We start from the raw sequence: 24637 nt of genomic DNA, 5'->3' as shown, positions 1-24637 counted from the left end.
CCTCTCATAATCATTGCAATCTATTCATATGAAAATATATTATATGTATAACTGTTAACAATGTAGGTGTCTGTTTTCTCCATTTAATAATTCAGGTCCCCCTGTCAAAAAGTAGATGCCCATAGGTGGTGAGGCCTATTTGCATTTGTTCTTTTTAAGAGAAACATTTGGCCGGTCTAAAGCAATGGCATCAGATTTACTTGATAACAAGTCACTCCAGTAACATTTAATTCATGATATTTATTTGGGGCCAATGTTTTCAGGCAAATCATGAAAGTTCAAAATTGTTGAGGCAGTGAAATTTTTTTAACTAGTTAGATCTGTTGCCAACCTTTTCTACATCTCTGCATATTACTTCATACTCAGGGCCCACTAAAACATTGGTAGATGATTTTTTTATTCGGCTAAAACCACTGTCTCAAAAATGAAATAAAAATTCCATGATACTGAAGTCATGACAGGCTTCTATGCTTACCAAGATATATAGATCCACTAGACTAACAGCTCAATTCTAGCAAGCAGACACAGCAGAGCTTACTGAATCATCTATTTATTTATTTACTTTTTATTTATAAAATGGAAACAATGACAAGACCAGAGTATAAGAGGGGTACATTTCCACACATTGTCCACACTCAGAGCTCAATATCCAATACGCTCCATTGATAGCTTTCCTATTCTTTATCCCTCTGGGAGTATGGACCCAAGGTCATTATGGGATGCAGAAGGTGGAAGGTCTGACTTCTGTAATTGCTTCCCCGCTGAACATGGGTGTTGACAGGTGGATCCATACTCCCAGCCTGTCTCTCTCTTTCCCTAGTGGGTCAGGGCTCTGGGGAAGCGGAGCTCCAGGACACATTGGTGGGGTTGTCTGCCCAGGGAAGTCTGGTTGGCATCAAGATATCATCTGGAACCTGGTGGCTGAAAGAAGATTTAACATATAAAGCCAAACAAATTGTTGACTAATCATGAACCTAAAGGCTGGAATGTTGCAGATGAAGATTTGAGGTCTCCATTTTGGAAAAAGCTAGTAGGTCTATTTTAGGTATATTCTAAGGAGCCCATGACTTTGTTAGTTTTTGCTCAAGCCTGACAGCTAACATGCAGGTGGACCCAAATTATTGTCTGGGGAGATGGTATCATAGCTGGAAAAAAAGGACTAGGAAGGTGGATCAGGGAAGAGAGTAGCTCCCAAATATGGGAAAGGTGTATAGATACTGTTGACTGTAAACCCAATCATTTTGATCTGGGGCCCATACTCAACAAAGCAGCCTATGTAACCTCTTCATCATACTTTGATTTTTATATTGCTTGACCCATCTCATCCATCTTTTAACATATTCCAATATCATTCTCTCATAGTTTTTTAGCAGCCTCTTAGTTGTGTTGATCGTTGCATCCACTATTTCCACGGTGTACTTTTTTCTAAATATCTATTGTGTCAATTTCATATGAAACAGAGATGGGGGGGGAGAAGCCAGAGCACCCCCTCTCTGAACATACAGTGCTAGGAAGTGAACTGGGAGCATCAAGACCTCTTTTCTACCAGTTGAACTATTTTCCTGGCCTAAATACATTTGCCTTTTATGCTTCAAATATTTTTATTACAAGACAAGAGGGGGAAAAAAATCCACTCATCATTTTAACTTTTAAAAAAGAAGTAATCGGGGCCAGGTGGTGGCACACCTGGTTAAGCACACGCATTACAGGGCTCAAGGACTCGGCTCAAGCCCCTGCTCCCCACCTGCAGGGAGAAAGCTTCATAAGTGGTGAAGCAAGGCTGCAGGTGTCTGTCTCTCTCCTCTATCATTCCCTTCCCTCTCAATTTCTGCCTGTCTCTAGCCAATAAAGATAATAATAATAAAAGAAGTAATAGGGGCCAGGTGGTGGCGCACCTGGTTAAACGCACACATTACAGTGCACAGGGATCTAGGTTCAAAGTCTCTGGTCCCCACCTGCAGAGGAAAAATTTCACAAGCGGTGGAGCAGGGCTGTAGGTGTCTCTCTGTCTCTTTCCCTACCTCCCCCTCTCCTCTAAATTTCTCTCTGTCTCTAATAATAAATACATAAATAAAAATAGGGGCCAGGTGGTGGCTCATCTGATTGGGCACACATGTTATACGGTGCAAAGATCCTGGTTTGAGCCCCTGGCTCCCATCTGCAGGGAGGAAGTATTGAGAGTGGTGAAGCAGGGCTGCGTGTGTCTCTCTGTCTCTCTCCCTCTCTATCACCCCCTTCCCTCTCTATTCCTGGCTGTCTCTATCCAATAAACAAATAAAGATAGTAAATAAATAAACATATTTGAAAAGAAGAGAAAGTATGGAAAGAAGAGTGAAAGGGAGGGAGAGAATTCATAAGGAAAAAAAAAGGAAGAATGGTAGCTTTGCACCCTACCATTTTTAGATTATTGTGGTTTCAAAAAAATTACAGAGATTGGAATTAGTTTCCTTATACTTAAAGGACACTCCAGTGTGCAGCCCATGATGAAAATCCTTGGGTTACAGCACCTTCCTCCAATTTACTGCACATATTATAAGTTCCAGTGTCTGTGTTAAGGAAGGTGGAGATCAAAGGTCAAGGGTAGTGAACTGAAATCGCAGGAAAAGTATTGCATTAAAATGGAAGAAAGTTATCACTCCACCAAGACAGAAGAAACAGCAAATGTCAAAGAAAACTCACCTCTTGGTAAGCAGGACACTGAGGACTTTTCCCTGTGGTTCTTCTTCTTCTTCTAGCGTTTGCCCTTCTTCCGTAGCCAGTCAACAGCGTCAGGTTGAGCCTGATGTCAAGTTTCAAGACCTCCTTTGAATCTGGAGAGGTGGCAGTCGTTGACTATGTGGGTCCTAGTCTGTCTGGAGCCGCAGGGGCAGTTCGGGTCATCTCTGGCTCCCCAGCGATGGAACATAGCGGCGCACCGGCCATGGCCTGTTTGATAGCGATGGAGGAGGGCCCGATCATAACGTGCTAGGTCAAAGCCGGGTTGACGCTCGCAGGGGTCTGTGATGAGGTGTTTGTTCTTGACCTCAGCTGACTGCCAACTCTGTTTCCAAGAGTCTGGGACAGAGAAGTTCAGTGTAGCTGTAGGGGACCAGATTGGGTGACGAGACGTCAAGCGTTGGACAGGGTGGGCGAAGATATCCGCGTCTATTGGCAGGTCCGGTCGAGCATAGACGTGGGAAATGAACTTAGATGATGCCGCATCCCGACGAATATCTGGCGGGGCGATGTTGCTAAGAACTGGCAGCCATGGAACTGGGGTGGAACGGATGGTTCCAGAAATGATCCTCATGGAGGAATATAATTTGGAGTCGACCAAGTGGACATGGGGGCTACGGAACCATCCTGGGGCACAGTATTCTGCAGTGGAATAGCATAATGCCAGAGATGATGATCGCAGTGTGGTAGCGCTCGCGCCCCATGAGGAGCTGGCCTGTGGTGATTCCTGCGAAGTGAAAGTGGTGTTTAAATGGTATAGAGTGTCTGAAGAATTGAAAACCTGAAAAGCGTTATAGTTCAGAGGCATGACTGGTGAAAGAAGCAGTCTTTTTGTTCAGACATTATCGGAGTAATAACTTATTTGCAAGGATAGGTTTCCTTAAGTCTGCCTTCCTAGTTTCGAGTTGGATGCTGTTTTCTGATCATTTCTTTATTCTCCCCTTTCCGATCTAGAGTGACTGACCCATTCTAATGTAGAATTCCTTAATAATTCTTTGATATAGCCCCTTAAATAACTTAAGAGCATACCCCTTTCTCTTTGGACATTCCTCATTCATTTGAAGCTTTTCCAAGTTTTTGACCATCTGGTGATCTTGCTATAGGCATGCCTGCATTATTTGATGTACAGAGGCTACTAGCCTTCCACTCAGACAGCTTTCATTCTTTTTACTATACTTTTTTTTTTTTTTTTGATACAGAGCAAAAAAAGATTCTGGTCAATGAAGAGGTAATGTCATGCAATAGCTCTTCGTTACAGATAACAAAATAACCTTAGTCTGAAAAGTATTTTCTTTCATCTTTCAGTCATACTTACCAAATGTGGTACAGTTCTAGACAGATCACTATACTTTAGATCACCTGAGTCTTGCAACGCCAATTCTCAGTAAGAATTTTTTTTAGGAGCCTGAGTTGTGGTGCATCCAGTAGAAACCACACATGACCAAGTCCAAGGACTTGAGCCCAGGTCCTCACCTGAGCAATGAAGGAGTGCTGCAGATAATTCCCTTTCTTTCTCCTTCCCTGTGCCCTCCCTTTCAATTTCTTTCTGTCGCTATAAATAGAAAAAAAAAGAAAGAAAAAAAAGAAAAGAAAGGAAGGAAGGAAGAAAAAAGAAAGAGAAAAAGAAGAAAACTGGCCACCAGGAGCAATGGATTTGTCATGCAGACAGTATTCCCCAAAGGTAATCCAAAGGTAATCCTAGTGGCAATTTAGAAACATTAAAAATAATGCTTCTAAGTACCATATATCAGCTCCAATAAGTCTTTTATATATGAATTTTACATGGACTTTAATGAATACACCACTCTCAAATACTTAAAATATAATTTTGGTATTTCTTTTGTAGTCATAAGAGTGCATTACTGGGAGTCAGGCGGTAGCACAGCGGGTAAAGCGCAGGTGGCACCAAGCGCAAGGACTGGCATAAGGTTCCCAGTTCGAACCCCTGGCTCCCCACATGCAGGGGAGTCACTTTACAGGCAGTGAAGCAGGTCTGCAGGTGTCTGTCTTTCTCTCCCCTTCTGCTTTCCCCTCCTCGCTCCATTTCTTTCTGTCCTATCCAACAATGACGACATCAATAATAACTACAACAATGAAACAACCAGGGCATAAAAAGGGAATAAATAAAATAAATAAATGTTTACTTTAAAAAAGAGTGCATTACTCTTTTTAAACTATGTACATAACTTTAGGAATTGATTTTTATTAAGACTGACCCAGTAGCAACTGATAACAGCTGATTCAATCTGATTCACATGCAAGTTGTTATTAGTGATCATATCATCTGAGAGCTTTCATGTACTAAGTACTGTCCTAAAAGCTTCCCAGGTGATTTCTCATTCACTCGACAAATATTTACAGGAGTTCTAGCATTCCTTAAGATTTACTGATTGATTGTGATAGAGACGAGAAGAGAGAGAAGTCCAGAGCGTCTCTGGTCCATGTGGTGCTGGAGATCTGACATGTGAAAGTCTGCTGCTGTGTCCGCTGCACCATAGGAAGTCTAACATTCTGATAAGGCTCTGTACTAGCTTCACATTTTAGGTTCTTGAGAATAATAATGAATTAAAAAGACAACTTTGAGCACCATTTTGAGCATTCATTTCAGTGAATTTACATTGTACTAAGTGAAATTGGTCAAAAAATAGAATGGTGATTAAAACATATAAAAATATAATAAAGAGGGAGCCAGGCAGTAGCGCAGCAGGTTAAGCTCACATGGTGCGAAGCTCAAGGAACTATGTAAGGGTCCTGGTTCAGCCCCCGGGCCCCACCTGCAGGGAGGTTGCTTCACAAACAGTGAAGCAGGTCTCTAGATGTCAATCTTTCTCTCCCCCTCTCTGTCTTCCCTTCCTCTCTCCATTTCTCTCTGTCCTATCCAACAACAATGACAGCAATAACAACAATAATGACAACAGTAACGATAAACAGCAAGGGCAACAAAAGGGGAAAAATAGCCTACAGGAGCAGTGGATTCGTAGTGCAGGCACAGAGCCCCAGCAATAACCCTGGAGGCAAAAAAGAAAAAGAAAAGACAAGAAAACAAGTAAAAGAAATTTAAATGTAATAAAGAAAATTAATGTCAGATAACTCACTTGGATAATGTTTTGCTATGTGTGTAATCTAGGTTTGAGTCTGATGCTGTGATCTCTCTCTCTCTGCTTCTGTGCCTGTCAAAATAATAGAGAAAGAGAGACAAAGTAAGAAGGAAAGAAAGAATAAAAGAAAGGAAGGAAGGGAGGGAGGGAGGAATGGAGGAAGGGAGGAAAGGAGGGCGAAGAAAATTAGTGCTGGTAAAGAGAATATAATTCGGGGGGGTGAGATGGACAATAATGAAGTAGGGTAATCTGTTAGAAGGTGGTAATGGACTTAACAACTACTGGGTCAAAGAGGAAATAAAGGAAAAAAAAAGAAGAAGAAACAAAACGAAACCACAAAGCTCTTTAAGGTTAAAACCTATGATGTACTAGGTAAAAAGTTAAAATAGAATAGGGGAAAAAATCAGAACAGAACAAGAAAGAAAAGGACTGAAAGTGAAATAAGAGAGAAGTTCAGAGAGTCGGGCGGTAGCGCAGCGGGTTAAGCGCACATGGCGCATCAGGATCCCGGTTCGAGCCCCCGGCTCCCCACCTGCAGGGTAGTGGCTTTACAGGCGGTGAAGCAGGTCTGCAGGTGTCTTTCTCTCCCCCTCTCTGTCTTCCCCTCCTCTCTCCATTTCTCTCTGTCCTATGCAGCAACAACAACTATAAAGCAACAAGGACAACAAAAAGGGATAAATAAACAAATATTTTTTTAAAAGAGAAGTTTAAAAAAAAAAAAAAGGTGGTAGTGGAGTGAAAACCTGACAGGGATGAGGAAGTGGAGTATTAGATACTGAAGAGCAGTATGTCAATCGTGGGAAGGGCCCGTAATATGCCTAGCATATTTAAGAAAGATTGTGTGGGTGGAATAAGGCAGAGTGAGCTAGAGAGGAGCCGAAGAACTAACAAGGGGCAAACTCTAGCAAGTTTCTAAAGCTGTGGACATTACCTGTAATATTCTCAGTCTTCCCTGAATATCTTGGCAAAATTCATTATATTAAGCTGACAAATATTTTGGCTCTCTAGAATTAATTTCTTAGTTCAAAATATATGCATAGAAAAGATTGTTCATAATGTCCTGGTCAGGGATCTCAGAGTTTTGAACGTTTGGAGATTGCATTTCACAATGATGTATAGTCTAGACTCCAGCCTGCTGCCGCTGCTGCTAACCTCTGAATCCAGATAGATCACACACACAGAGCCACAGAAATCCACACAGACGTCAGCAGTACAGCTGGTGAACTAGGGAATTTCAGGGTCTGCATCTGAGCTACCGGAAATAGATATCATTTTAGAGTTTTAGTGCTTGGGGTGATAAGGTAATATTTCATAATGTTCTCATACAAGGACAGTTGCATCTGTTGGCTGGTAGAGAATTACATAAGCACGGTATAAATCTCTCAGAGGTTTGCATGTAAAACTTACCTTTTCGTTTAAATGCTGAGAATACAGTAAAGTGTTTTTTTTTTTTTTTTACCTCAACCTAGATATCTTATTTCTGATGCCCATAAGCAAAATTTAGTATTTGCTCTAAAACTTTTTGTTGGAGATAGAATAAACCATCTGTTCCCTTTGCTCCTTGAAACTTGGAGATAAGCAAACCTGGCATCAGAGGCGGCTACAGCAGCTGTGATTTTTTGCTGGTAGTATGATAGTTGCATTATCAAGATTCCAAAATCAAACGATATTAGAATGTCTTCGAAGGTCATGCCCATCTAAAGTAATGTCAGTAGATTATCTTCTGAGGAAATAGAAAAATAATAGTTTAGGACATAGCCATCCTAACTTCCAATTATGGTTGTACTTCAACATTAAATATTAAAACTGATTTTAAAAGTTAAAGAAGAAATCTCATATTGAGTGTAGTAGTCAACAGTTTAATTTTTTTTCATTATCTTTATTTATTTATTGAACAGAGACAATCAAATATTGAGAGGAATGGAGAGAGAGAGAGGGAGAGAAACAGAGAAACAACTGCAGGCTTGCTTCACCACTCATGAAGCTGCAGGTGGGGACGGGGGCTTGAACCTGGGTCCTTGCACATTGAAACATGTCCGCTCCATCAGGTGTGCTGCACCACCTGGCCCCAATCACCAACCAATTTAGTAAATGTAGATGATCAAAATAATTTAGGTGATTTATAAAATTTCTGCTATGCTTTTGTGAAGAGTATATAACACATGTGAAACTGATTATTTGACCTATTCTCTAAATTACTCTTACTCAATTGCTCTGCCAATGGGCATGAGTAAATTCAGTAACAAAACAAAGAAAAAAATGTTTAGGGTATCTCTTTTCTCTTAGATTTTAGATAATCTAGAACAAGTGGCCTGGAGTTGGTACTGAATGCCATTTTTCCAAGCCACTAATTCTCCCAAATCAGCCATTTCTTCTGCTTCCGAATCAGATGTAAGCACAGAGAGTCTATGCTGTACTTCTCAACACTTCTTTCTGAACTTTACTGTTCCCTCTGTCTACTGTAGCCACCATTACTCAGCAATCATGCAGTGTGCCATCCAAGACTTCACAAAGTGGTCAGTATCACTGTCACGGGCAGACAATTTGTTTCGATCAATTAATTAATTAGTTTTTTTTTTAATTGCATCAAGCTAATTGCTGGAGCTTGGTGGTGGCAATATGAACCCACCACTCCTGGTGGACTCCCCCCCTTTTTTTGTTCTTCTTTCCTCCTCCCCCTCCTCCTCCTCCTCCCCCTCCCCCTCCTCCTCCTCCTCCTCCTCCTTCTTCTTCTTCTTTTTTGCCTCTAGGGTTATCACTGGAACGTGGTTCCTGCGCCATGAATCCACTGTTTCTGGAGTCTATTTTTGCCCCTTTTGTTGCCCTTTTTTTTTTTTATTGTTATTGTGGTTATTATTGTTGTTGCCATTGCTGTCGTCATTGTTGGATAGGACAGAGAGAAATGGAGAGAGGAAGGAAGACAGAGGGGGAGAGAAAGAAGCCACTCCCCCCTGCAGGCTGGGAGCCCCTGGGGCTCAAACTGGGATCCTAGCACTGGTCCTTGAGTTTTGCGCCATGTGCGCTTATCCCACTGCGCTACTGCCCAACCCCCTCTTCTATTTTACTAATTGGACAGAGAGAAATTGGGGTGAGGGAGTAAGGTAAGGAATAGGCTAAAATCCATATCCTTTCTGACGGTAATAAGCGTACTCAACCCTGCATACATTCCCTCCCAAACCCCCTACTTAATTCATTTTTAATGAGAGGGATACAGAGATCAAAGATAGTCAGAGAAAACTCTGAGAGGCTGATTTTTAAAAATCAATGATTGGGAAGTCGGGAGGTAGAGCAGTGTCTTAAGCGCAGGTGGCGCAAAGCACAAGGACCAGCTCAAGGATCCCGGTTCGAGCCCCCGGCTCCCCACCTGCAGGGGAGTCACTTCACAGGCAGTGAAGCAGGTCTGCAGGTGTCTTTCTCTCCCCCTCTCTGTCTTCCCCTCCTTTTTCTCTCTGTCCTATCCAACAACAATAATAACTACAACAATAAAAACAAGGGCAACAAAAAAGGGAATAAATAAGTAAATATTTTTAAAAATTGGTGATTGTCAGTGTTTCCTTTTTATAAATAGATTAAAAAAAAAATCAGTGAGCACAAGTAAGTATCCTAATTTCCCCCGAATCATGATATTTTTAGGAGGTAGAATTTAATAGTAAAATGATGACAAGCTGGAGTAGTTTGGTTGTTCATCTAGAATTAAATGACATTTTTCTCACTCATGAAGCTTCCCCCACCTGCACACAAGGGCTGGGGGACTTGAAGCCCGCTCCCTGCAGGTAGGGCCTGGGAGCTTAAACCCAGGTCCTTGTGCATGGTGACTGCATTTTACCAGGTGTGCCACCACCTGTCCCCTTTTCAAATCACAATATTGCTTATTCATTGTAGCCCTTTAAGTTTAAAGAATTTGAGTTTGGTAAATTTTTGATACTTTGTTATTTGTTATAAATGTTAAGAAGAAATCTTTCTATCCCTTGCTGTGGGCTATTGTGATTTTGGCAGTAGTGTCTGCATACCTATTTTCACTCTCTGTAAAAGGTGTTAAAAATAAATTTTATAGTCAGAAAAATAACCTCATGGTTAAATGAATTAAGCTATCCTCTGTATCTTGAAAGCACCATAAATAATCCATTAAGAGTTTGGGGAGCTTCACTTCCACATATCTTAAATTTTCTAGCAGAGTCGATTTACGACATCACCCCAGGCCCTAAGGGACGTGCAGACTTCAAGGTCTGTGCAACAGCAATTTCACCATAGAGTCAGCAAATGTTATTTATTGCAAACATATACGACGACTAAATTGCTCTTCATTAAATATAATAATCCGTGACAGAGATAAAAAGAAAAGTAGGTTTTCTGAAAAACTCAGACTATAGTGGAAATTTTAAAAAGTCACGGATAGAAACACTATTCTTAATATTTCTTTGTTTTGTTTAATAGGACAGAGGGTAATGAGAGGGGAATGGGAGATAAAGGAGAGAGACATTTGCCACACAGTTTCACCACCTGTGAAGTTTGCCCTTCCCCTGTAAGTGGGGACTGGGGGCGTTGAACTAAGGTTCTTAAATACATGGTAATATATGTGCCCCTGCCCAATACCCCAGAATTGCTTTAAAAAAAAATAAATAGAATAAACACTATGGTTGTGGGGTAAGTTATGTACACACACACACACACACACACACACATGCTTATGATCTGAGTCTCTATCCTTGAAATCGTATTCTTCTCCAAATCAATCAATTTTTGGAGCTTCATCTTAAATCTTCAGTAATTGAAATCAATTTTAATAATGTGTGCTCTCAGCCAGGTGCATTACTGCCTGACCCCTGTAAAATTAACTTTAAAAACAGAAGGGAAATATAAAATGAGCAACAGCTTGTAGCATGATATAATACCTATCTCAATCTTTTCCGATCATATAGTAAAAGAAAATTGAAGGATAAGTAAGTCCCAGTTTTGAAAAATGACTCATTCTGGGCAGCACAGTATTGAGAAACAGAACTATAGCATTGTGAGTATCAGCTTAGAATAGGTCAAAGCCTAATATATATATGGTATAAAATAGTTTAAGGAAAATATAAGATTTATGCAGGAAGGTTTTCAAAATTCCAAATACCTATGCTCTTTTTTTTTTTTTTTTTTTTTTTTGCCCAGTTAGTATGAAGTCTTATCATTTTGGGTGGGGGAGATAGTATAATGATTATGCAAGAATCATGCCTGAGGCTCTGAGCTCCCAGATTCAATTCCCCTACACCAAACATATGCCAGAGCTGAACAGTCTTCTAGTGAGGTGAAAAAGAAAAAAACAAAACAAAACAAAAAACCTTACATTGTTTTTTTATGTGCTTTAAATAAAGCCCCCAGCCTCATGCAGTGTGCTCTTAATACGCCTGAGGTAATTAGACAGGATAAACATGCTCACATTCATTTTAGGTGAAGAAAATTAAGATTTGTCTCTGAGAGCTAAATCTAGCAATCAGATCTTTTTGTTCCAAGTCTAATATAATTTGCGATTCAATCTGCTCTTCCAATGTTAAATACAGACATAACAGAGTGAGACAATGCCAGTAACAATGACAAAACTTAAATTTCCTCATTGTGTGTTACATAATTCTTACGGGGTTTTCTTTCTTTTTTTTTAATATTTATTTTATTTATTTATTCCCTTTTGTTGCCCTTGTTGTTTTATTGTTGTAGTTATTATTGTTGTTGTTGTTGTTGGATAGGACAGAGAGAAATGGAGAGAGGAGGGGAAGACAGAGAGGGGGAGAGAAAGACAGACACCTGCAGACCTGCTTCACCGCCTGTGAAGCGACTCCCCTGCAGGTGGGGAGCCGGGGTTCGAACCGGGATCTTTATGCCGGTCCTTGTGCTTTGCACCACCTGCGCTTAACCCACTGCGCTACAGTCTGACTCCCTCTTATGGGGTTTTCTAAACTTTTTTTTTTCTTTTTTTACCAGAGCACTGCTCAGCTCGGGCTCATGGCGGTACAGGGGATTAAACCTGGGACTTTGGAGCTTCAGGCATGAAGCTGTTTGCATAACCATCATGCTATCTACCCCTGCCCTCTGAGTCAATTTCTAATGCTGCTATCATTTACTATGACACGGTCTGGCACCGTGGTCTCCTAGTCAAGATCTCAAGATGCCTGCCTCCATGGGTGGCCAACACTATATCGTTTCTTCTCCAAAACAGAAGATTCCGGGTGCATCTGGGTGACAAGTCTAGCAGATGGAGACTTGTCTCAAGTGGCCTCCCCCAGGGCTCTGTTCTGGCTCCTACGCTATTTAATATTTACATCAATGACCTCCCAGAGACTTCTTCAAGGAAGTTCATCTACGCCGATGACATCTGCTGTGCAACTCAGGCATCCAAGTTCGACATCCTCGAGGAAACACTCACGAAAGACATGTCTCTGATATCTGATGACTGTAAAAAATGGCGACTAATCCCTAGCACTGCAAAAACGGTATCATCTGTTTTCCATCTACACTCAGCGCGTGAGCTTAATGTGCAGCTTGGCGATACGAGAATCCGGCATGAAGCCCAGCCAGTCTATCTTGGCGTTACTCTCGATCGCACCCTGTCATTTCACGAACATCTCATAAAAACTGCAGCAAAGGTGGGCGCGAGGAATCACATCATTGCAAGACTGGCCAGCTCCTCATGGGGCGCGAGCGCTGCCACACTGCGATCATCCTCTCTGGCATTATGCTATTCCACTGCAGAATACTGTGCCCCAGGATGGTTCCGTAGCCCCCATGTCCACTTGGTCGATTCCAAATTATATTCCTCCATGAGGATCATTTCTGGAACCATCCGTTCCACCCCGGTCCCATGGCTGCCAGTTCTTAGCAACATCGCCCCGCCAGATATTCGTCGGGATGCGGCATCATCTAAGTTCATTTCCCACGTCTGCGCTCGACCGGACCTGCCAATATACGTGGATATCTTCGCCCACCCTGTCCAACGCTTGATGTCTCATCACCCAATCTGGTCCCCTACGCCTACACTGAACTTCTCTGTCCCAGACTCTTGGAAACAGAGTTGGCAGTCAGCTGAGGTCAAGAACAAACACCTCATCACAGACCCCTGCGAGCGGCAACCCGGCTTTGACCTGGCACGTTATGATCGGGCCCTCCTCAATCGCTATCGAACAGGCCATGGCCGGTGCGCCGCTATGTTCCATCGCTGGGGAGCCAGAGACGACCCGAACTGCCCCTGCGGCTCCAGACAGACTATGACCCACAGAGTCAACGACTGCCACCTCTCCAGATTCAAAGGAGGTCTCGAAACTTGACATCAGGCTCAACCCGACGCTGTTGACTGGCTACGGAAGAAGGGCAAACGCTAGAAGAAGATTTACTAATTAACTATTTATCATGAATGGGACTTAAGTCTGCACAGTAGACATATAATTAGGGCTGTCCAGATCGCTCACTTACGTAGTGTGTTTTCTCACATGTAAGACCCAGGATAAAGCCCAGACCCACAGTAGTCAAGGAAGCTTTGATTCTGTCGTTTCTTTTCCTCTACCCCTCTATCTCTGTCTTTCTATCTGAAAAAAAAAAAAAGCTGAGGTGAAGTGGTAAAGTCCCAGAGATAACCAAAGAAAACGATATTAAAATATTTTGAAATAAAGACTGAATTCCTTCATGAAATACTTGGTTATGGAGTAACATGGCTAAAAGTCATGCAGTAGTACACCACCATGTGTCAGTTACACATGTATGCACTCAAATATATTTCAAAAAGTACTAACTGGGGGGCCAGGCAGTAGTGCACTGGGTTAAGTGCACATAGTGCAAAGCACAAGGACCTGCACAAGGATCCTGGTTTTTGAGCCCCTGGCTCCCCACCTGTAGGGGTGTCACTTCACAAGTGGTGAAGCAGGTCTGCAGGTGTCTATCTTTCTATCCCCCTCTCCGTCTTCCCCTCCTCTCTCCATTTCTCTCTGTCCTGTCCAACAATAGTAATAATAGCAATAACAACAACAATGGAAAAAAGGTGGCCGCCAGGAGCAGTGGTTCCATAGTACAGGCACCGAGCTCCAGCAATAGCTCTAGAGAAAAATAAAAAATAAAAAAGGTACTAACTGGCCTTAAGGGAGACACTGACAGCAGCACTTATTAGTTGGAGATCTCGACACACCACTCACAGCAAGAGGCAGACAGATCATCAGGACAAAAAAAATCAACAAAGAAATAAAAAAGGTCTTGAATGAAGTGGTTGATGAGATAAATTTAACAGATAGATTCAGAACCCTTCATCCCCCTTAAAAAAATATACATTCTTTTCAAGTCCACATAGAACATTCTTACGATCAACCATGTGCTGGGACAAAAAGACAACCTTAATAGATATATGACTATTGAAACTGTATGAAGTATCTTTTCTGACCAATCAAGTATAATAGAAAGGAAAAATAATTGTCTTTGGAATTATTCTGACAATTTGTAGAGTCTGACTTCCTGATTCTCTCTGATAGAAAAAGAGATTCCTTTCCTTCTTTCTTTTTTTCCATGTCATTGGATAGGAGAAAGAAATTGTAAGGGATGGGGAGATAGGTAGATAAATAGATAGAAAGAGACAGACAGACAGACAGACAGATCTGCCGATCTGTTTCACCACTCATGAAGTGGCTCCCCTGGAGGTGGGAGCCCAGGGCTCCAACACATATCCCTAAGGTTCTTGTGTTTTGTATCATGTGCACTTAACCAGGTGTGTCACTGCCCAGCCGTCTTTCACTCGTTTTCCTTCCTTCCTTCCTCCCTCCCTCCCTCTCTCTCTTCCTTCCTTCCTTTTTTCTTTCCTTCCTTTCTCTCTCTCTCTCTCTCTCTCTCTCTCTCTCCTTTCCTTTCTCACATTTTTCTCCTTCTATTTTTGAATACAAACAGAGAACATGAAGAAGACCACAACATTCACATTTTTCAAAGATGTGGGCACCAGGCTCAAAACTGTGTTGCGCATAGCAAAGGAACACACTACCCAAGTCAGCTATTTCACCCGCCCTTTATTTTAGTTTTTACCAACATAAGTGAAAATACTTAAGTAGCTTATCTGGGGCTGTAACAACTGACCTGAAAAGGATACTTTCTGGTGAAATTTCCTGGAATAAATTGACAACCTAGCAGAAGAATGCAGACAGTTCTGAGCAGCTGATCAACTGGGTTGACTTCAGCCATTGAGCGGTGCCTGCTCCCGTCCTGATTTAATGCAAATTACTTTACAGACTGTCCTTTACAAACTATTCCTTTTTTAATTATTTAATATTGCTTTATAAAATTCCTAGATAAGATACCCACACCACACACCATACCCACCACTAGAGTTCTGAGTCCCCAACCCCTCCATTGTGAGCTACAGCTGTTCTCTTAAGGCTGTAGACACAGATAATTCATTATTTCTACAACTATTAGTCTAGATTTATATATACTTGTCCCCCCTTTTTTTCTGTGACCCCATCTTATCTTCCTTTTCAAGTCACATATACACTTATTACTACATCCAAAGGTTTCTCTCTTTCTCCTCTTCTGTCTCTGGGTCCTTACGGAGTCCGGAGTTCAGAGCCCTCTGGTCATCTTCCACCCATCATTTTTCCCCCCACTGGAAGTATGGATCAAAATTCTTTTTGGAGTGCAAAAGGTGGGAGTTCTTGCTTCTGTAATTGCTTTTTCACTGGACACAGGCATTGGCAGTTCAATCCACACTCCCGGCCTGTTTCTTTCTTTCCCTAGTGGGGTAGGGCTCTGGAGAGGGAAGGTCTCGGGACACACTGGTGAGGTCTTCTGACCAGAGAGGTAAGATGGAATCATGATAGTGTCTTCAACTTGGTGGCTGAAAGGTGGCAAAATATAAACTGAACAAAATGATTAATGAAAAGGCACCAAAAAGTAGAAAGACAGCAGATGAGAATAGGGTTCTTAGGGTAGAATGAAGCTAGTAAGTCCACGTCAGGCGTGTTCCCAAGGGCCCATGACTATCGTAGTTCTTTAGTTTTGTTTGAGTTTGATAGGTGACTTGGAGTTGAACAAAAATATTTTCTAGAGTAGAGAAAAGGACTAGAAAGTTAGATTAGGTAGGGAGCAGCTACCAATTTTGAAAAAAAAAAGTCTACAAATAGAATTAACTGTTTACTCCATCTACCTGACCCAGGGCCCATATTTAGCAGAGAAACCTGTGTAACCTCTGAGTCCATCAGTCTGAGCTCACAGTTCACGTTCACAGCTGGGAACATTCTAGGCTGCACTCATTTCAAGACCCGTCTTCCTCAAGTGGCAGAGCAGGCTGACGGAGCCTTCCTCTGGAGACTGGGGTGTCCCTACCAGTGCTGCTTTATGTGAGGACAAGCTCTTGGTAGGCCTTCAAGGGGGCTTATGATGACATTCCTGGTGGGAGTGAGTGACCAAACTACTCCTTTTTTGCATGCAGAACACAGACTTAGATAGATATGTCAATGAGGGGGAAAGAGATCCATAGTCAGAATGTTTTTTAAAAACTGACATTGTAAAATCTAAGATGACTTAGGGTGAAATATTTCTTTTCCTCAGTGAACTTCCATAGGTCCAATACTCAGGAACATTCAAATTAAAAGGACTCTTCTCAAAGTCTCACTATCAGCCTAATGGAACTGGGCTCTTCTCATTTTATATGCCTAATCACCCAGTGTGCCAAGTCTCCTTAACACATGGATAATAATGTTTTGCTTCTTTGTGGCATTAGTATTTTCCTAGAAAATCATAACTGTATTACCCCTTAATGTGTGTGTGGGTGGGGGGAGTTTTTATCATCAAATATGTTTAGAAAACACTGGAGTAGCACAGCAGGTTAAGTGCACATGGTGCAAAGCACAAGGACCGGCATAAGGATCCCGGTTCGAGCCCTGGATCCCCACCTGCAGGGGAGTCACTTCACAGGCGGTGAAGCAGGTCTGCAGGTGTCTGTCTTTCTCTCCCCCTCTCTGTCTTCCCCTCCGCTCTGCATTTCTCTCTGTTCTATAAAACAATGATGACACCAATAACAACAACACTAATAACTACAACAATAAAACAAGGGCAACAAAAGGGAATAAATAAATACATAAATATTTTTTAAAAAAGAAAGAAAACACTGGTGTAAACACAAATAGGTTTTCTTTCTTTTTTCCCCCTCCTCCAGGGTTATTTCTGGGGCTTGGTGCCTGCACCACGAATCCACTGCTCCTGGAGGCTTTTTTTTTTTCCCCTTTTGTTTATCATTGTTGTAGTTATTGTTATTGTTGTTGTTGTTGTTGGATAGGACAGAGAGAAATTGAGAAAAGAGGGGAAGACAGAGGGGGGGAAAGAGAGACAGACACCTGCAGACCTGCTGAATTCACACTTGTGAAGCGACCCCCCTGTAGGTAGGGAGCCAGGGGCTCAAACCGGAATCCTTATGCCTGTCCGTGTGCTTCACGCCATGTGTGTTAAACCTGCTGTGCTACCATCCAGCCCCACAAATAAGTTTTCTTACCAACAAAGTCGCAAAACCTTCACTATGACAAAATGCTAGTATAAATCACAAGGTTTTATAAGGGGGTAATATATTGTATGCAATGATTCCCCCCATAGGCATAGAAATCAGTGAGTGACCTTTCACTGTGGAGCACTGGGAATAATTCCATTGTTGTCCTCTAAGCACATTCTGTCATGGTACATAAATTAGCATCATGTCACCAGAAAAGCCTGCTAAAAAGTCATGTGTGCAAGGCAAACTTGAGAATAGCTCACTGATATTTCTGGTCTAACCTATTGAATGGATAAATAAAAGCAAGAACAGTGAAAGAAGGAAGGACTATTCTTCCTCTATGAATATGCTCACTATCTAGTTGTGAACTAGAATTTGCTAGAAGTAATGAATTTTAAAAAAGACTCTGGTAAGGGCTCTGAGGAATAGAGGAAAATTAGTATTGGAAACTAGGAGGAAAGTGATTCTTTTTTTTAATTTATTTTATTTTATTTATTTCCTTTTGTTGCCCTTGTTGTTTTATTGTTGTAGTTATTATTGATGTCGTTGTTGGATAGGACAGAGAGAAATGGAGAGAGGAGGGGAAGACAGAGAGGGGGAGAGAAAGACAGACACCTGCAGACCTGCTTCACCTGCCTGTGAAGGGACCTGCCTGCAGGTGGGGAGCCGGGGGTTGGAACCGGGATCCTGACGCCGGTCCTTGAGCTTAGCGCCACCTGCGCTTAACCCGCTGCGCTACAGCCTGACTCCCCTGAAAGTGATTCTTTTTATATAGTCACAGAAACAAGTCTGCATTATGTCTCACAGATGCATAGGAGGCAGAGATTAAAAGAGACATGCTGAGATGTTTATCTTAGGAGACCTTGACAGAAAATGTTGAGGTCATGATGTAGTTTCATTTTGTCCCACATAGCAAGATATGAAATGAACTGAGTAAATTAAGAAATAAAATGTTAGGCAAAGTGGAATTACTACTGGATAATTTGGAAACATTTGAATCTATTCAAATGTAGAATCCATCATATTGTATTCACTATTAAGACAGTATGCTTTAGAAATAGGGCCAAATATGTAGCTGGAAAAGCATTTGTGGAAACTTGAAAAGAGTTCCAAAGTCTATTGCAATAATGGTTCATCCTCATCCTTATCCCCAGAACCTATGAATATTATTTTATGTGAGCAAAAGATCTTTTCAAATTTAATTACTGAATAAATTAAGGATATTGCAATATAGAGATCATTCGGGATTATTGATTTAATCCTGAAATTCACTGGAAAAAGTCTATAAAAGTAATGTACAGAGAAGACACAAAGGAAGAAGCTATATGACTATGGAAATAGAAGTCGAAGGGAGTTGGGTGGTAGCGCAGCAGGTTAAGCGCATGTGACACAAAGCAAAAGGACCAGCATAAGGATCCCAGTTTGAGCCCCCGGCTCCCCACTTGCAGGGGAGTTGCTTCATAAGCGGTGAAGCAGGTTTGTAGTTGTCTACCTTTCTCTCCGCCTCTCTGTCTTCTCCTCCTCTCTCCATTTCTCTCTGTCCTATTCAACAATGACGACATTAATTAACTACAACAATAAAACAAGGGCAACAAAAATAAATAAATAAATAAATAAATAAGAAATAGAAATTGGAGAGATGTGGTCACAAGTTAAAGAACCTCTACCATCACCAGAAGTTAGAAGAGGAACCAACCGGGCAGTGGCGCACCTGGTTAAGTTCACACAGTCCTAAGTGCAATGACCCACACAAGGAACTGGGTTCAAGTCCCCAGTTCTGCACCTGAAGGGGGGATGCTTTGAAAGTGGTGAATGAAGCATTTCTGTAGGTGTTTATATATTTTCTCTCCTTCTCTATCTCCCCTCCTGTCCTATCCAATAAAATGGAAAAAGAAAAAAAAAAAAAGGCTGCTAGAAGCAGTGGAGTCATAGTCGTAGCACTGAACCCCAGTGATAACCCTGGGGGAGAAAAAGGAAATTAGAAGAAACAAGAAATAAAATAATCTTCTATTACTACCCCCACCCCTGAATCTTCAGAGGATGTGCTGCTCTGTTAAGAATTTGATTTTAAACTCTGGCATCACACAGTGTAAGAGAATACTAAATATTTTCACTTATTTAATATTGGATAGAGACAAAATTGAGAGGGGTAGAGAGATAGATAAAGAGAGACACAGAGAGACACCTACAACCCTGCTTCACCACTCATGAAGCTTTCCTTCTGAAAGTGGGGACCAGGGGCTTGAACCTGGATCCTTGCACACTGTAATATGAGCCCTTGACCAGGTGCACCACCTCCTGGCCCCGAGAATAAATTTCTATTGTTTTAAACCACCAAGTTTGTGGTAATTTACTATACTTGTCATAGTAAACTACATAGAAGTGTAGAAATATAATGTTCTAGTTCCGATCCCGGGGTCTGGAAGAGAGGAAATCTTCCTTCTTGATCTTACAGTCCAGTAACAAAGCCTCTATAATGCTGAGCAAAAGAGTGAGGATGGCAGACAACCGTGACACTCTCATTCCACTCTCACTGTTCTTAAGAACAGTGAGTTTTTTTTCATATTTTCTTAAATTACAGGTTTTCCGATGCATGGATTGAGGACTTTTCCAGATATAACTGATGGTTGCTCCTCCTCCCCCTCCAGCACCTCTTCCTTCTCCCCCGTCGTTTTCACCACGTATGGTTATTGTTTTAGGAATGCAACTCACTCGCCTGCGGGGTCCCTCATGCAGGTAGTCCTGAGTTCAATTTGCCACCTTTGTGTTTCCTCCTAACTCATTAAAACAACACAGCTAAATACTATTAAGAAATTCAGTTAAAATAATCATGTCTTTCTCAGTATACAGTGTTGGTGTTACTTACATATTTTAGAAGAGAAAAAAACAACTAAATACCATACTCGGTTATTTAGTTGAAAAGATATAGTTCTCCTATATACACTCAGCCAGCAAGAACATCGAAATTTAGTTTGCTTAAGATAAAGTAATTTTCAATAACCTTCTCAACTCTTTATTCTCCATGATGTATTTAAGTAGTGTGAGCTTGCTCCCATAATTCCCCAGAGACCCTCATAGTGAGTATATGCAAAACTGTTTTCTTTCAGACAGAAAATAACAATAGTCTTGCCTTTATAGTATTATTATTTTAATTTAGTCATTAATGAGAGATCTAGGAGGAGAGAAAGAGAAAGAACCAGACATCACTCTGGTACATGTGCTGCTGGGGATTGAACTCAGAACTTCAGGCTTGAGAGTCCAAACACTTTATCCACTGTGCCACCTCCCAGACCATTCCACAGTGTTATTATAAGCATAAAAGTTGTTTGCTTTTACATCAGGACTGAAAAACATAGGGATGAAAATTTGCTATAAACTAAGCAAAAATATACTTTTTTAAAAATCTTACATTTCTGTCTCCTTGATTTAATCTAAATAGTACATGTAACTTTTCAATCAGTTATCCAAAATGTTTGCACTTTAGGTACTCCTAGGGTAGTTAATGTTTTATTTTATTTTCCCAGATGTTGCATAGAGCACTACAAATATTCCCAGAGTATTATGTCCACAGATAAATTATTTTTATCTATTAATAGTTTCAAAACTTAGAACTGCTCTCAAATCAATTCAGAACTTGGAGAGTTACAAGCATATTACATACATTACAAAATTATTAGACTTTTTTTCTCCATTCTTCCTAATAGGTGGTTAAGAAGCAAAATTAATATGTCATTTCATTTTTAGTAATATTTATTAATATAAATCATACTGTACAAAGTCTCTCTTCGGGAGTCGGGTGGTAGCACAATGGGTTAAGTGCACGTGGCACAAAGCACAAGGACAGGAGTAAGAATCCCGGTTCGAGCCCCGGGCTCTCCACCTATAGGAGGTCACTTCACAAGAGGTGAAGCAGGTCTGCAGGTGTCTTTCTCTCTCCCTCTTTGTCTTCCCCTCCTCTCTCCACTTCTCTCTGTCCTATCAAACAATGATAACATCAAGGACAACAATAACAACTACAACAATAAAACAACAAGGGCAACAAAAAGGAAAATAAATATTTTTTTAAAAAAAGAACAAAGTCTCTCTTCATTGCCATGACTTTATCTTTATGTAATAGGAAATTCTGGTAGATTCTCAGAAACTAGATTATTCTTGAATCTACTTAATCATATTCTTTAATATTTAATTACATCATTGAGCTGTTAAGATTTATTAATAGTTGAGAATCATTCTGAATATGAAGTGTCACAACACTCTGATCATTATTAATTTTTATAAGAAATTCAAGACATTATGAAAGAAAATTGAACTCTTTCCAAGACCAGGTGCATTTTAGAAAAATTAATGCATATATGTGGATAAAATCTACTTATCAAGAGCAACAAAGATTTCCAAAGGTCAGCATGAGACAGAAAATAGTTACAATCAGAGTAGAAATCGATGAAATAGAAAACAAACAAACAAAAATCAGGAAAAGTAATGAAACCATAAACTGGTTCTTTGAAAGGATAAAAAAATGTAGATAAACCACTAGCTACATTCATTAAGAGAAAAAAAGGAAAAAGCGATGGTAAAAAACCACTCAGAGATGGGAGAGGAGATATTACAACTGATTAGAGAGATGCAAAGGGTCATGCAAGGCTATTTATTCTCATCTATATGAGAATAAATTCCACAGCTTAGAAGAAATGTCCACATGTTCAGAGTCATACCAACTTCCAATCTTGACACAAGAGGAAGTAAATAAATTTACCGGGCTAATCACTAGTGCAGAAATGGAAACAGTAATTAAAAACCTGTGCAAGAGCATCGAAGCTCAGTTCCAGATGGCTATACTAATGAAATCTATAAAATATTCAAAGAACTAAAACCCATTCTCCTCAAACTTTTCCGGAAAATAGAAGATGAGTTAACACTCCCCAAACACATTTTATGAAGCTAATATCACTTTGATCCCCAAAGCAGGAAAGGACTTCACCAAAAAAGAAAACTATAGAGCTTTTTCCCAGCTGAACATTGATACAAAGTTCCTCAACAAAATCTTGCCTCATAGAATCCAACAATGTATTAAGAGAATGATCCACCAAGACCAAGTGAGATTCATTCCTGAGAACCAGGGATGGTTTAACATCCTCAAATCAATCAACATAGTCCACCACATCAACAATAAGAAAGATAAAAATCGCATGATGTTATCAATTGATGCAGAAAAAGCATTCGGTAAGTTCCAACACTGATTTCTGATAAAAGCCTTCAAGAAATTGCGAGTGGAAAGAAAATTTCTCAACCTACAACAAACCCATAGCTACAATCATACTTGGGGGGATTTGAAGCCTTTTCCCCTAAAATCAGGAACTAAGCAAGGATGTCCACGCTCACCATTATTATGCCTACAGGAACCTCCCCCCCCAAAAAAAAAAAAAAACTACTGGAAATTGTCAATAAATTCAGTAAAGTAGCAAGTTACAAAACCAATACTCATAAATTTGTGGCATTTCTTTTTTTTTAATTGGGGGGGTTAATGATTTAGAGTCTACAGCAGAATACAGTAGTTTGTACATGCGCAATATTTCTCAGTTTTGCACATAACAACCCAAGTTTCTGCTACATCCTTCTCTGTGCAATTTCTTTTAAAAAATTTTTTTATTGTCATTATTTGTTTATTGGATAGAGACAGCCAGAAATTGAGAGGGAAATGGGGTTGATAGAGAGGGAGAGAGACAGAGAAACACCTGCAGCCCTGCTTTACCACTAGTAAAGCTTTCCTCCCTGCAGGTGGGGACCGGGGGCTCGAACCTAGGTCCTTGCGCATTGTAACATGTGTGCTCAACCAGATGCGCCACCTTCCAGCTCCTTGGAATTTCTTTATACAAAAGATGAACCAGAGGAAAGGAAACTCATGGAAGAAATGCTATTTACAATTGATCCAAAATGATAAAATACCTACGAATAAATCTAACAAAGGAGGTAAAGGACCTTTTCAGTGAAAATTATAAAACATTGTTAGAAGAAATAGAAATTAGGGCAGCTTGGAACATTCCTACTCATGACCACAGAATGTGAGCTTAGATCTACAGGGATGCAGAGGTCACATAGGCTCCTAAGCTGAATATGGGCCCCAGATCACATCAAATCGATGGGGTTTACAGTCAACAACAGTTATACCCCTTTCTCATATTAGGGAGCTACTCTCTTCCCTGACCCACCCAGCTTTCTAGTCTTTTTTCCAGCCATGGCATCATATCCCCGGAGAACAACTTAGATCCACCTGCATATCAGATGTCAGGCTCAGGAAAAAAAAAAAAAAAAACTAGTACAGTCATGGGCTCTTTGGAATATAACTAAAATAGGCCTACTAACTATCTACAAAACGGTGACACACACCCCCCCACACACACAATCATCATCTGAACTATTCCAGTCTTTAGGTTCATGATAAGTCAACAATTTGTTTGGCTTTGTATGTTAACTCTCTTTTCAGCCACCAGGTTCCAGATGCTACTATGATGCCAACCAGACTTCCCTGGGCAGACAACCCCACCAATGTGTCCTGGACCCCCACTTCCCCAGAACCCTTCCCCACTAGGGAAAGAGAGAGGCAGGCTAGGAGTATGGATCAACCTGTCAACGCCCATGTTCAGCGGGGAAGCAATTCCAGAAGCCAGACCTTCCACCTTCTGCACCCCACAATGACCCTGGGTCCATGCTCCCAGAGGGATAAAGAATAGGAAAGCTGTCAGGGGAGGGGATGTGATACGGAGTTCTGGTGGTGGGAATTGTGTGGAATTATACCCCTCTTATCCTACGGTTTTAGTCAGTGTTTACTTTTTATAAATAAAAATTTTAAAAAAGGAGAGAGATACAGTGATACTACCCACAATATTATATTTTAATAGTGATTTTTGAAACATAAAAACTGTAAGTAAAAGATACACTTAAAATAATGCAAAAAAAATACTTACCTCATTCTATAAATTTTTTTTTGTCAACGCCCATGTGTGTTGTGACCTCAACAGGAGTTTGGGACAATCAGCATAAGAATGGCGTCAGCCTGAGGCAGGCAGAGCACACTATCAAGGGAATGCAGATGCAGCAGGACTTTCAGCAGCTGAGTCTCTTGACTGGATCACCTTCATCCAGGCACTTTGCCTGTTAGTGTAGCTACAGATTGATCTCTTCATGTGATGGTCTTGGGTAACTTAGTTTCAGACTTTGGACTTTTGCCCATTTTCCTATTTAGATTTCTCCCCTCACACTCACAGTGATTTTATGAATAAACCTCTCTTTTGCTTAACCTTAAACGGAGCCGCTTATTTTGTGGTACCTAGATATTTACCTTTTA

At 40.8% G+C, this 24637-nt stretch overlaps 1 long non-coding RNA gene across 1 annotated transcript; it reads right to left on the bottom strand.

Moving 5' to 3' along the window:
• Window positions 1-340: 340 nt before the first annotated feature.
• Window positions 341-24637, bottom strand: LOC132534304 (uncharacterized). The gene is made up of 3 exons (XR_009546027.1): window positions 24258-24637; window positions 7398-7536; window positions 341-914 (listed from the first exon to the last, which is right to left on the bottom strand). It is a non-coding gene; the product is annotated as an uncharacterized LOC132534304 (long non-coding RNA).

This window comes from Erinaceus europaeus, chromosome 18 (assembly GCF_950295315.1).
Source record: "Erinaceus europaeus chromosome 18, mEriEur2.1, whole genome shotgun sequence".
NCBI lineage: Eukaryota > Metazoa > Chordata > Mammalia > Eulipotyphla > Erinaceidae > Erinaceus > Erinaceus europaeus.
This window is presented reverse-complemented; position numbering and strand designations above follow the sequence as displayed.